The following is a 13,866-nucleotide window of genomic DNA, read 5'->3' on the forward strand; positions in this document are numbered from 1 at the left end:
GCATTTATATGGCCCTTTATTGCAGATTAATTGATTTTATGTCTGGAGAACATGCCCTAAAAACTCAATTCTATTTCATTGATTTGAGGGTCTTTCTTCCAATACAACATTCTTTTAATGACTAATTTTTGTAATAAAATTTACAGTTGGAAAAAAAGATGTTCTAAATCTTTGATTGGAATTGATGTTAAATTATCATTTTGGGGGGCTGGAGATATAGCATAGCAGTAGGGCTTTTGACTTGCACACGGCTGACCCAGGACAGACAGTGTTCGAAACCCGGCATCCTATATGATTCCCTGCGCCTTCCAGGAGCTACTTCTGAGCAGGACTAAGCCCTGTGAACCACTGGGTGTGATCTTAAAACCAAATATATATAATTTTTTGTTTGTTTTTGGGTTACACTTGGTGGATCTCAGGGTTTACTCCTTGCTCTGCTCTCAGAAATCAGTCCTGTCATCTCAGAGTATCATTTGAGATGCCAGGGATTGGAATCAAACCTGGATCAGCTGTATACAAGAGTTGGCCAGGTACAAGGAAAACACTCGACAGGCTATGCTATTTTTCTGGTTCCTAGGACTTTTTAAGTTTTAGGTTTTTTTTTAGTTTTAGTTTTTTAAATCTAGCATATAAAAGGACCATTTTTAGGAACTGCACATATAAATGAACTGGTTTATTATTTTTTTTAATTTTTGGCCTGTACATACATTTTTCAATTTACTGGTAATGTATAAATTAAAATTTATATATTTTCTTTTCTAAAAATGAAAAGAACTGTTAACTAAAGTCCATCTTCTCTAATGTTAACATTTATTGGGACTGAAAAAGTGATACTCATCAGAGACGGATCATTTGCTCCCCATTTCACTGCATTCCTTACTAGTTACCTCATTCAATTATACTACTTGTCTGCCCCCTAGAGGCAATTGTGCACGGTGCCTTGAATACTGTAGTACCTTTCTCCAACCTACAAAGACAGCTTGAAACATTTTCCATTATTATTGCCAACAGTGATTAACTAATCTCACTTGCAACTTCTTTAAGTACCTTGAGATATAATATGCCAAGTGAATGATACTCGTTGCAAGAATATCTTAGTATAGCTTTACAGTATTATACAATTTTACAGCCAAGTACATGGCTATTCTTCCATGAAAAATATATCCACAACATCAATGTGGTCTTTCAATCTTGTCTGTCATTTTTCCAAGTAATTGTTGTTTATTTCTGTGCAAAAGTTACAATTATGAATTATATGATAATTCTTCAAAGTGTCTATAAATTAATAATGTGATCTTTCTTTTTCTTACCTAAAAATAATAAAAAGTGACAACATTGCAGAATTGTATGCTCAATTAATATAAACAAATTATAGATTATAAAAAATCTTTCATTAGAGATTAGAGTGATAATACAGTAGGTAGGGTGTTGCCTTGCATGTGGTCAACCTAGGTTCTATCCTCAGCAACCCATATGGTTTGCAGAGCCAGGAGTAACCCCTGAGAGCTGCCGAGTGTAGCCCCAAAACCAACAAAAGAAAACAAAAACAATAAAACAACAAAAACAAAACAAAAAACTTGCTTTGACCAGAAGACGTAAAGAAGGTGATAAATAGGTCTTTATTTCTTAATATCAGATATGAGTTTCTGCTTTGATTCTGAAAGTATAGAGAGCCATAATGAAGAGTTATGTTATGGTTGTTTATCTAAATATTGGTGAGTTGATTCCAAATACTCAAAGTTTTAGCCATGAATGATTGAGCAAAGTCTATACAGAATGAACATTTTTTTCTCAACTAGGACAATAAAATAAAAGCTCTATTATTGTTTTTGAAATCTTTCTTTAGAAGACTTTTGAGATTTGAAAAGAATTGAACATAAGCTAATTCAATAATACAGTTTTTATGCATATTGTAGGGGTTTTTCCTTAATTTTCAAATAGTTATTTTTAATATATGTGATTATTATGGCTTTCTTATAGATTTAAGTTATATTCTTTTTTATTTAAATTAAGTTATTTAAAGAAAATGCATTACATAGTTGACATAACTGATAATAAAACATTTTTAGGGAGAGCAAAAGCAACATTTTTTTTAAAAAAATAGAAAATTAAAAGAAAAACTAAAGAGATGGAAGAGAAAGAAAAGAATATTTTTGAAAATGATTGACTCACAATGAATTCATTGAATACCAGCAGAAAATTTAGTAAGCTCTTCTTTTTTTTAATAAAAAGGATGAGTTAAAAAATTCAGTAATAACGGTGTGAGAGTGGCAATTGTTTACATTGGCCCAGCAAATATGGGTAAAATGAAAAAAAAAATAGCCTTAACCTAAATACAAAGAGACCTTATCCCTGAAGTTTTCAGGCATAAGACTGACTCTAGGTTCCAGGCATACATATGTTGTCCAACCCCTGAGTCATTCTTTGTGGTCATGACGATTTTTTTTCACACATTAGTGGTTGTTGTTGTCCAGTTTCTGTAGTTAAAGATTCTGGTTTCTGTGTTTCTGCGTTTCATCGAAGTCAGGATGTGGAGTGTCCTCTAGTTTCACCTCACTCTTCTGCCAGAATTCCTTGTTGAACTGATCACAAAGAAAGAAAGAAAAAATACAAACAAACAAAAACAAGTGGGCACAATTGTCACTGTAAAAGGGGTTAGTCAATAAGACTTATAGCACTTAAGGAAATACATCTAGGATATTCAAAGAAGATATGCATGTTCCTTTTATGACATTAGAAATAGTCGGGAGTACGCCCCCGCGCATACTTCATGTACTTCATGTATTCAGAATATTCCTTATTCTTATGTTATGTTTTGCATATACAGAATGTTCATTTTGTATTCTGCCCTTTCCCACACCCATACAAAGCTCTTTTTTACTCCTTAACTCTCTAACCCCCTCTCAAACATCACTAACCTACATTACTCTTTTTAACTTCAGTAGTGTACAATCCTAATCACAGTCCAAAGCTGTGCATTGTGTGTGACAACCCCAAACTGTTTCAAGATACATAAAATGGACACGTATTTCTTTAGAACATTTTGTGTTTTTTTTCGGACAGCTATAATTCTTACTAAATTTTGTCTTATACAGTGATGATTCTAACCACTTTTTATCTTCTCTTTTTGAGCTGTTTAACAAGGAATTTTGGTGGAAGAGTCCCCCAGTTTAATGCTTATGATTGAACCATGTCATGGGAATCATTGGAATTGTTCTTATGGCCCCCATATGCACCAATAACACCACGTGGCATTGCTTCTTATTTGCATAGGCACATTAAAATGGGAAAATACTATACATACAAATAAGATCCTATCTAATAGAGATTGGAACACACAAATCTTGTAGTGCAGAGGGACCTTACACCCTGAACATTGACATAACGACCTGGCACAGACCTCAGAAGAAAGGGTATAATCCATTCTCCCCTGAACTAGGGAAGCCATCCACGAAACATCCAGGCTGGTCTATAACATCACCTGGAAGCAATCCTCTACCACGGAAGACCTACACTGCTCAGACTTTGACCTGCTCAAAAGAGACTTCCCTTAACACTGAGAAGACTTAACAACAACAACGACCTGCTTACAGGACAGGGCTCCCTGCATTGCCCTTTGATTATGAGGTGAAAGGAGAGGATGCTCCACATCCTGACTTCAATGTAAGATATGCAGATTCCAGGATCTTTAATACAGAAACATGATACCAACAACAGAGACTGTGTGAAAAATAAAAGTGTGTTGGCACTACAGACAATGTATTGGATTGGACGATCTAGCTTGCCTGGAGCCTAGACTTGGTCTTGTGCCAGGAAACTTCAGGGGTCGGGTCTCTTTGTACTTAGGCCAAGGTTATTTCTTTCCATGTCCCTCATATTTTGGTGGGCCTATGCAAACAACAATTGCCACTCTAACACCATTTTTACTGTGCTCTTTTGACTCTAATCCTTAAAAAGAACTCACTTAAAATTTGAGGTTAAGGTAAGCTAATATGCATGTATATGGAAATGTAAGAAAATACTATGCCTGTAATGCTTAAGGAGTTACGTAAGTTTTATGGCTTTAGATTGCTTTGTGTACTGTTAAGAAATATTATAATGTGTTACAATCTGGGGACTTGAGGGACAAAGTAATTGTACATGGATTCTGTCTTATTTATCTTAATGTTCTTTGGCTGAAATTTCAAAGTTAAGATATTAGCAAGGGGACTTCTGAGAATTATGTTATGGGTGATTGTCCTTCCACTGTAACTTTACCTTGTCCTCTTTCTTTACACCCTTGTTTTCATAATTAAAAATAAAAATTAAAAAAAAAAAGAAATAGTCGGGAGGAGGGCTCTGAATCCTGGACGCCACTTTGGTCTGTGATTTGGCTTTCTGGAGTCTGCAAAATGACTCCCAGCAGTTCCATATCGGGAAATGCCTTTGAGTGAGTACTAATCAGAAACCTAGTATGGTAGCGACCACAGTTACAGAGTGAAGGAAGGTGGATGATAGGAGGCCGCTGAGAGTACATAAGTAGGAACAAAGTATTGGATTCTTCTCAGACTGAGAGTCTATATTTTCCAATTTGGTAGCTGTTTGGCAGCTAGCTTGGGTGTAGAAAATGATGTGCTTCGTGGGGAGCCAAGAACTGAGGGTAAAAATGGTTAAATGTGGGGTAATCGGTGGTGGGAGTGAGGGAGTAAAGGACTAAAAATGAGCTACTGGGTGGTGAGCCAAGGGGGCGGGGAAGGAAAGTATGCAACATAGACATTCTGTCTATGACAAACAGATAAACCAATGCTAACCAAATAATTGTCCATATTTCAGAATGGGCAGGGGTAGGAAGGAAAGTTGCCTGAGACTTCCTTAAGGCAGCACCTCTTGTGTTGCCATTTTCCATACTGGCAAAAGCTCCTGGCTCCCAGGACGGAAAGAGATCCTTCAAGAGCTGGAAGCCCGGAAGCTCACCACCCCCACCCAAACCCTCCCTCCTCTAGAAGTGGGTGGGAAATGGGGATAAGGTATATTCTTTTATTGAGTTAAGATGTATTGTTTTTAGATTTAAGATATATTCTACTTAAAATAAAAATTATTAAAGAAAGATATATTCTACTTATTGCTTTCAAATATAATGAAATTTAAAAAAAATTCTCAGGAAATGTAAATTATAAGCACATAGATACAAGATTGACATATTTTGTTTCAATTTTGAAAGCTGTAAAGTTAGCAAATTGAGGGAATACAAAAATCTTAATTCTATTTGGTCCTGACAAAATTAATTTGCAGAATCATTATAAAACACCCTTGCATAGAAATTCAGTTAAATAATGTTAAATATAATTGACTTACATTGTAGGTTTAAATTTAGGTGATTATAGTAAGCAAAACATACACTTAAATTATTATTATTATTATTATTATTATTATTATTATTATTATTATTATTTTGGTTTTGGCCTATACCTGACTGTGCTCAGGGCTTACTCTTGGATCGGGCTCAAGGATTACTTCTGTTGAGCTCAAGGGACCACATGAGGTATAGGAGATTGAATTAGGTCAGTAGCCCTATGCAAGACAAGTGTCCTACCAGATGAGTTTTCTCTCTAGCTCCAAGAATTTTGAATTATACTGGTATTTTTTAATAGTTTATTTTTATTACATTTTCTCTTCAAAGACTAAAATGGTGGATTCACCTGGGTGGATTTACTTTTATATGGAGAGAATATAGTAGTTTTCTGCTGACTTGGTTTGTAATCTCTGGCAATTAAAATACCTTGTCATTAAACTCAACTATACCAACTCAACTATAACAATATATACAACGATACAACTCAACTATACCAAGTTGAGGCTATAAAATAGTATTTTTATTTAAAAATGTAACGTAATTTTGGACATATCAGCTAGATTCAACTCCGAATTCAAGCCCAAATATTATACTTATTAACTCTCTAATGTTCAATAAATTATTTAAAACTATTAAGCTTAATTTGTTTTTGTTAAAGTTTAGTCAAGAATATTGCAAAACTGTTATTAAATATTGTCATTTAGAATGTGTTCTTTGTCATTTTCCTATCTTTATTTCATAACAATGCATTTATGCGTATACTATATAAATCTGTAAATGTCTTATATACATTAACAATTCAGTCTGATGTTTTTAGTGTATTTTCTGTGTTATGTTTCTTTGATCAATCCTGCTATTCAGATACAAATGAAGATATTTTTATTCCTTTCAAAGGAATATAATTAAGCCAATAGATATAATATGTAGTGACATGTTTCAATTTTTGGCAGTAATTACTATGATTCCCATAGGTACTGAGGTAGGCTGGAAGGTCAGGAAGATCATCTGCAGGTGAATATACTTAAGCCATTACTCCTTAGGAGGAGAAATGACTGGGGAGATGAAGATGGTCTGCAGACTGTTCCTAAGAAGACCGGCCATGCTTAAGAACCTGCAAATAGCAAGTTGAGGTTCTGAGGGTTAAGATATGGAGGCTCATGAAAGGAGTAGCTACTATGAGGAGAGAATCATACTGGACTTGTTCTTCAACTCTCCTCTAACTAGCACATTGCCTGGCACATATTAAGCCATATTATGCATATATTAGAAAAGATAATATTATTTGAGAATCAGGCTACAAAGGATTTACCCTTTTTTCTCATACATTTTTCTCTACATGATTTTTCTCGTTAATTTCCTTTAGTTTATATTCTACATGAGTGAAACAATACAGCAATTTTCTTTACTTTCTTGCTTTTTTCTTTTGGTATAGTCACCTTAAGTTCTATCAATTTGATCCCAAAAGGCATAATTTTATCTTTTTAAATGGAGTTCTATTAACTGTGGCATGATTTATTTTATTAAGTTAACTGTACATAGACATTTGATACTATGTTTTGCCTATTTTGAATAAACTGCTGAATTATGAGCTCAGAAATCCTTTTAATTAATGTTTTCATATTGAGATACATTCCTAGGGATAGTATTTCTGAATCAAGTGGTATTTTTCTTGTTGTTTATTTATTTACAGATTTTGTAACTTCACCTGGAAATGTTCAGGGCTTATTCCTGGATTTGAACTAAGGAATCATTCCTGGTGGTACTCAGGGGTCTATTTAAGATGCTAAGGATCTAACACAGGTCAACCACATGCAAGACAAGCTCCTTATCCACTATCTTATCTTTCTGGCTCTTTATTTTACTTTATATTTTAGAATATATTTTTGGTGGGATAGTTGGGCTGCCCAGTGGTGCTCAGGCACTACTCCTGTCTTGATATGTTCCATAATTATTTATTCTTGCTTTATTGCTGCAATTGAATTGATATCTGAATATTTATTTGAACTTGAGGTCTTAGATTATATAACCTATATTTTCTTCTCTGTATTTTGTGACTTAGGGTCTGATATCTATCTGTTCTGAGTAAAATGGTGTTAAGTAGTGATTAAGGGTCACAGATGGGGTGGTAAACAGGATTTTGACCCTCACTCAAAATGGCAAAATGCAAGATGTGTTTAATAGATTATTGTTAAAATTATATGCTTTTGTGTGAGTGTTTGTCTGTTTTGGCAGGTCACTGCGTGGTGTGGATCTCTGATTCTCACAGTTTAAAATTTTGGCTCTTTGTTTTGTATACAGCTGCCCAGGACAGACCTGGGTTCGATTCCCAGCGTCCCATATGGTCCCCAGAGCCAGAAGCAATTTCTGAATGCATGGCCAGGAGTAACCCCTGAGCATCACAGGGTATGGCCCCAAAACCAAAAAAACATATTATTTCTACAAAAATAAAACTACTGGGGTTAGTTTTTTTTGTAGAATCTTTTGCATTTACTATTTTAATATCAGGTGCCTCATAATAGCAACAAGTTTGACACAAAGAGCCAAACTTGGTAGCATTTTGCTGTCCATTCTATTAGCACCATATTTTGAAGAGGATTTCTTTTCTCAACCTAATTATTTGACAACTTTATCATAGGTCAAATGTCTATATATGTGTACGTGTTTATTTTTGGATTTATGTTGTATTCAATAGTTTTTGAACACTGTTTTAGTTTTCTACACTGTTTTAGTTACTCTTGCTTTGTAATATAGTTTGAAGTCAGGGAGCAGGATTCCTTTGGTTTTCTTCCTTTCTCTGAATTACCTTACTATAGGTGTGTGTGTGTGTGTGTGTGTGTGTGTGTGTGTGTGTGTGTGTGAGAGAGAGAGAGAGAGAGAGAGAGAGATTCCATAGAATTTCAAAATCTATTTGCACATTGATATGGACTGAATTAACTCAAAAGATTGTTAGATTGTTTTAGGTAAGATGACTAGGTTATTCATTATATTTTATACTTATATTTATTAGCATACACTTTCTGCATTTCTTTGTGTATTCTATTTCTTATAGTAGTTCTATTCTTTTTGTTTGTTTGTTTTTGGGTCACACCCAGTGGTGCTTGGGGGTTACTCCTAGCTAGGCTAGCGCAGGCAAGGCAGTCGCCTTACCGTTTGCGCCACGGCTCTGACCCCAGTAGTTCTATTTTTGTAGAAATAATATATATATTTTTTGGTTTTGGGGCCACACCCTGTGATGCTCAGGGGTTACTCCTGGCCATGCATTCAGAAATCGCTTCTGGCTCTGGGGACCATATGGGACGCTGGGAATCGAACCCAGGTCTGTCCTGGGCAGCCGCATACAAAACAAACACCCTACTGCTATGCTATACCTCCGGCCCCAGTAATAATATTTTTTATGGTTTTAAATTTAAATGTATTTAATTTTTTGTAAGTCTTATTTCCAGGTATTTTATATTTTTGATGAAAATGTAAATGGGTGTTTTGTCTTGATTTCCTTTTCTTATAATTAACTGTTTTCATACAGAAGTGAAACATAGTTTTGTTTATTGGTTTTTGCATCTGCCAGTTCAGTGAAGATATTATTAGTTTTTTTTTTGGTAAAATCTTTTGCATTTACTATTTTAATATCAGGTGCCTCATAATAACAACAGTTTTCCTTCTTTCTCCCTTGGGGGTGAATTTGGGCCACACTCAGTTGTGATCAAGGGTTATCCCTGACTCAGGAATCACACATGGAGAGTTCCAGGGGATACAGAATGCTGAGGATCCAACCCAAGTCTTTATGTGCAAAACAAGCACTCAAAGTGCTGAAGTATTGCTCCGGGTCTTTTATTTTTCTTTTTAAAGTATTTTACCCCGGTATTTTCAATATTTTTTGCATAACAACTCTGACTAGGACATCAACGATTATGTTGAAGAATAGTGGCAAATGTGAACATGTCATAATACTTACAATTATTATTCCACTGATTATGATATTGTGAGTTTGTCATATCTGACCTTTATTATGTTGAGTTAATTTTCTGCTTTATTATAAACAGATATCTAATCATCTCAAAAATCTCTTAGCATATGTTGATAAATCATGTATTTTTTATCTTTTTTTTGTTGATGTTATATACTGCATTGAGTTGTGTCTGTTGGAACATCCTCACCCCACTGTACTGAATTCCAATTCCTTATTTATTATATTATAGCTATTTTGTCTCTGGGATCAAAACTGTGTCAGCTACATGCAGTGAAAGCACCATTTTTGCTGTACTATATACCTTTAGCTCCTGAACCTCATTTTCTATATAAGAATAATTTTTATAATTATTGATAAGATCAGATATTTTATTGAAGGTAATTATTGGTCTATGGGGCTTATTTTTGCCATTAATTTTATCTCATCATTTTGTATTTCTCTTCTTTTTATCACTTCTTTTTATATACTTTTTATATAATTTTTCTTATTATTCTCTCCATTATTTTATTTTTTTCTATGTGTCTCAGGTCCAGATTATATTTTGTGGTTTCTGTGACAATTATTTTTGTGTGATGTCATCAATTCATTATCATAACTATACTATTATTTTTTCTTTTTGTTTCCATTTTCTTATTTAATACCACAAATTTTTCTTTTTCTACTGTATCACAATCTATCCCTTGTTTAGGGTTTTGTGGGATTTTTTTTGTTTAATAATTTTATATATTAGATCTACTTTAACATTTCTGTAGAATAGACAATGTAATTTTATTTTATTTTTATTTTCTTATTTTTTGTTTTTTTGGGCCATACCCTGTAACTCTCAGTGGTTACTCCTGGGTATGCTCTCAGAAATCAATCCTGGCTTGGGGGACTATATGGGACACCTGGGGATCGAACCACGGTTCATCCTAGGCTAGTGCAAGCAAGGCAGATGCCTTACTGCTCTGCACCATTGCTCTGACCCCATAGACAATGTAATTTTAAACTGGATTTTGTTTGTCTGGAAAAGTCTTTATTTTTCAAACATATCTGATAATTATCAATGTATATTTGAATAATAGTTTACCTCTTAGTAAAATGAATATATCATTTCACTGTAGATTTTCTGCTGATAAATCTGATAAAGTTCCATTTTATACATTATCTTTTTCTTTTCCTTGACAATAGCACTTACTATTTGTATTTATCATTAACTTTTGATAATTTAGCAATCATAGGCATGTTCCAGATCATGTTAGATTAATAATCTTGCTCTTCTCTCTTAATTTTGATATCTACAGCTATTTCTTTCTTTATGTCTTTTATCTTTCTTTGAGCTTGTGTGTCATTTGTGATGTTTTCTGCAATATTGAATATGTGTTATACTTTCTAATTTAGATTGAATTTTATTATCTCAAAAGATCAGCACCTCTGTTTTGAATACCTAAATATTTTATATCATCTGTGCTCTTATTATATTATAAAATAAATAGATGTTAGATTCAATTCTCTGTTTTGTCGAGATTCTATAACTTTTGCAATAATAAATTTTATCTGATTCCTCCTTCAACTTGTTTTTGAAATTTGCCTCCTGGCTACTTGTCAGCTTCCTTGAGGAATTCCATCTATTTATGTAACACTTGCCTATATAATTTTCTTATATTTTTGAGTTAGTTTTTATTTTTTTAAGTGGCACTCTTTAAAGTTGAAAATCCATTCCTGTGGAAATGTCACAGAAAAAAGATCAATGAACAGATTAAAATAGAAATAAACTGTGATCCAGGGGCACAGCAATAATACAGAGGTATTATATCTAACCAACCCTGGTTAGATACCTGGCATCTTAAATGGTCCTGTGAGAAACACAGGTAGTGATTTTTGAGTGCAGAGCCTGAAATAGACTCTAAGCACTGCCAAGTATGGCCTCTAAACAAAAACAAACAAACAAAAATGTGATCCATCATAATGTTGGCTTAGGACAGTGTTTTTCAACCTTTTTGTGCAAAGGCACTTTTTTCATGAAAAAAATCACGAGGCACACCACCATTAAAAATGTTAAAAAAATTAACATTATGCCTATGTTGACTATATATAAAGTAATTCTCTTGAATAGGTATCAAATAAACACAAAGAAATATTCTATAATTACTTTATTATGAAATAAAGTGTTTTGTAATTATTCATATTTGTTTCCTTACTCAGTGTGAAACCTGGGCCTGTTTGGCTGAACACAAAGCTGATATTCTGGCGGAATAGAAGAAAGACACATGTAGCTCTTCCTCAACAGTTCTCAGTCTCTCTCTGTCTTTAGTTTTTATAGTCCGTAACATGCACTTCAGCTCACAAATAGACCAATCATGCCGAAGCCGCATGTTACGGATGAAATTGGAATTTTTCCCACGGCACACCAGACAATATCTCATGGCACACTGGTTGAAAAACGCTGCCTTAGGGGACGTGAGAAGAACCATGAGTTGTCTATAAGAATCCTCCAGCTCTAACACTTTGGTCCCTTCTTAGTGTCGAAAGTCCTTGCTACAATTCTCACTCTTAGGATCACAGTTTGATAGCTATGCTATCCCTGAAGGGTGTGGTGGAAGTAGCGTCTTAACATTTAGATGCTGCTTACCTAAAATAACAGATATTCCTTTTTTAGTTTGTCCTTAAAGTCATTTTCTGCCATCAACTCAGTCTATTATATCTGAAATATGGACTATTATAAATAAGCCTAATCTTGGCTCTTATCAGGCCAGGTTGCAAACAATAATGGTTTCTGATATTACATTTTACCTACATATCTGGCCACTCTCAGGGAATTTTTGCTTCAGTGTTTATTTCCCAATTTAACTAGAAGTCATTCTAAAAACTATACACTTAAATATGTTCAATTCAGAGGTCTAACTGGGTCAAGTCAAATTTTTAAATGTTTAAATCCTAAAAAAAATTGTTTGAAAATTATAATGTAGGACTTTAAAAGGACTGAATTTTTCTTGATATTAGAATATAGAGCTGGAGAGAAGCTAAAAGAGTGCCCTGAACATTAATGTGCATCGTCCCCAAAATAGGAAGGAAGAAAGGAAGGAAGGGAGGAAGGAAGGAAAGAAGGCAGGAAGGAAGGAAGGAAAAAAGGAAGAGAATTTGACTGTAATTTAATAGATTTGTAAATTATCTTTTTTTGTTTTGTTTTGCTTTTGGTTTTTGAGTCACACCCTGCAGCTTTGAGGGTTACTCCTGACTCTATGCTCAGAGATCGCGCCTGGCAGGCTCGGGGGCCATATGGATGTCTGAATTCGAACCACTATCCTTCTGCATTCAAGGCAAATGCCCTACCTCCATGCTATCTCTCTGGCCCCAAATTATCTTGATATCCTCTCTAAGTTCTCTAAAAATTGAAGCCTGTTTACATATTAATTATAATAAAACAATAATTTAAGGTATAATTTAAATTTTTTCTTATGTAATATAATATCTAAATTTCCTTATCTATTATAAGATACCTAAAATTTTGTAATAAAATCTTCAACAAAATTTTCTTTAAAAATTTAAAAAATGATAAATTATTTATGTGACATATACATCTATAGTTCAAGGCCACTAGAAACATTAGTTATCATACACACACACACATATACATGAGCACAAAACACAACACAAATTATTTTTCCCGACAAATCTTAGAGCAAAAAGCATAAGTGAATCATTCTAAAACCACCCGAGTAGATTGAAATAACCATAATTAGGGAAAATCTAGAAGATTTTCCAAAAGGTGTCCAAGACTTTTATGCCTTTTATGCCTCATTTATGTGGACTTATTTGTTTAGAATTATAGTGTCTGGAAATTGAAGAAAGTGTGTTTTTGTTGATATTGTTTACATCCATAAACAAAGTAGGGTCAGACTCATATCTTGGCTAGTCCTAGTTTCATTTACAAATTTACAATGAAGCAGAAGATTAATCAATTATTAGAGTATCATAAGAATTAAAGACAAATATTTTATCTTTTTTTTGTCACCCAATTCACAATACAGACCAGGCAAAGGCTTGTGTTGAGGTGTATATGGGGTGCATTTACTGTACCTCCTCTTTCTATACAGTCAGTGTAAAGAACACAGCCTGTGTTAAGAATTGGGAGGCCTTATCTTATCTTTTTTTTGACTTTTTAATATATATATATAAATAAATATATATAAATCCTTCAGCAGTGCAACATTCCCATGACCAATATCCCAAGTGTCCTTCCTCCCCACCCCACACCGGCTTGTACTCTAGACAGGGAAGTAGAAAGCCTGTCTAGAGTACAAACATTTTAATAATATTCTCCTTATTATTTTTGACAATGCTACTTAAAATATTAAATTCAAATTTGATTTATTTACACTTAATTTGGATGAAGATTGGTTATATCAATAGGAAAAGATGATTTTATCTCAAATGCATAGCCTAGTCTTGTGGTATTTATAGACAATTTCTTCAAAGAGGGAATAGCTTCAGTTTACAAGTAACTGAGTATTACATCTTATTAAAGGAGCAAATAGTTGTTTCTTGTATTTGTTTTACAGGGTTGCTATAATCAGTTACTACAAAC

At 33.8% G+C, this 13,866-nt stretch overlaps 1 non-coding gene across 1 annotated transcript; it reads right to left on the reverse strand.

Annotated features, from left to right (window-relative positions):
* Positions 1-13,284: 13,284 nt before the first annotated feature.
* Positions 13,285-13,416, reverse strand: LOC126007855 (small nucleolar RNA SNORA51). Its single transcript, XR_007495333.1, has one exon. It is a non-coding gene; the product is annotated as a small nucleolar RNA SNORA51 (small nucleolar RNA).
* Between the last annotated feature and the right edge of the window lie 450 nt (positions 13,417-13,866).

Source organism: Suncus etruscus, chromosome 4, assembly GCF_024139225.1.
Source record: "Suncus etruscus isolate mSunEtr1 chromosome 4, mSunEtr1.pri.cur, whole genome shotgun sequence".
In the NCBI taxonomy this organism is placed as follows: domain Eukaryota; kingdom Metazoa; phylum Chordata; class Mammalia; order Eulipotyphla; family Soricidae; genus Suncus; species Suncus etruscus.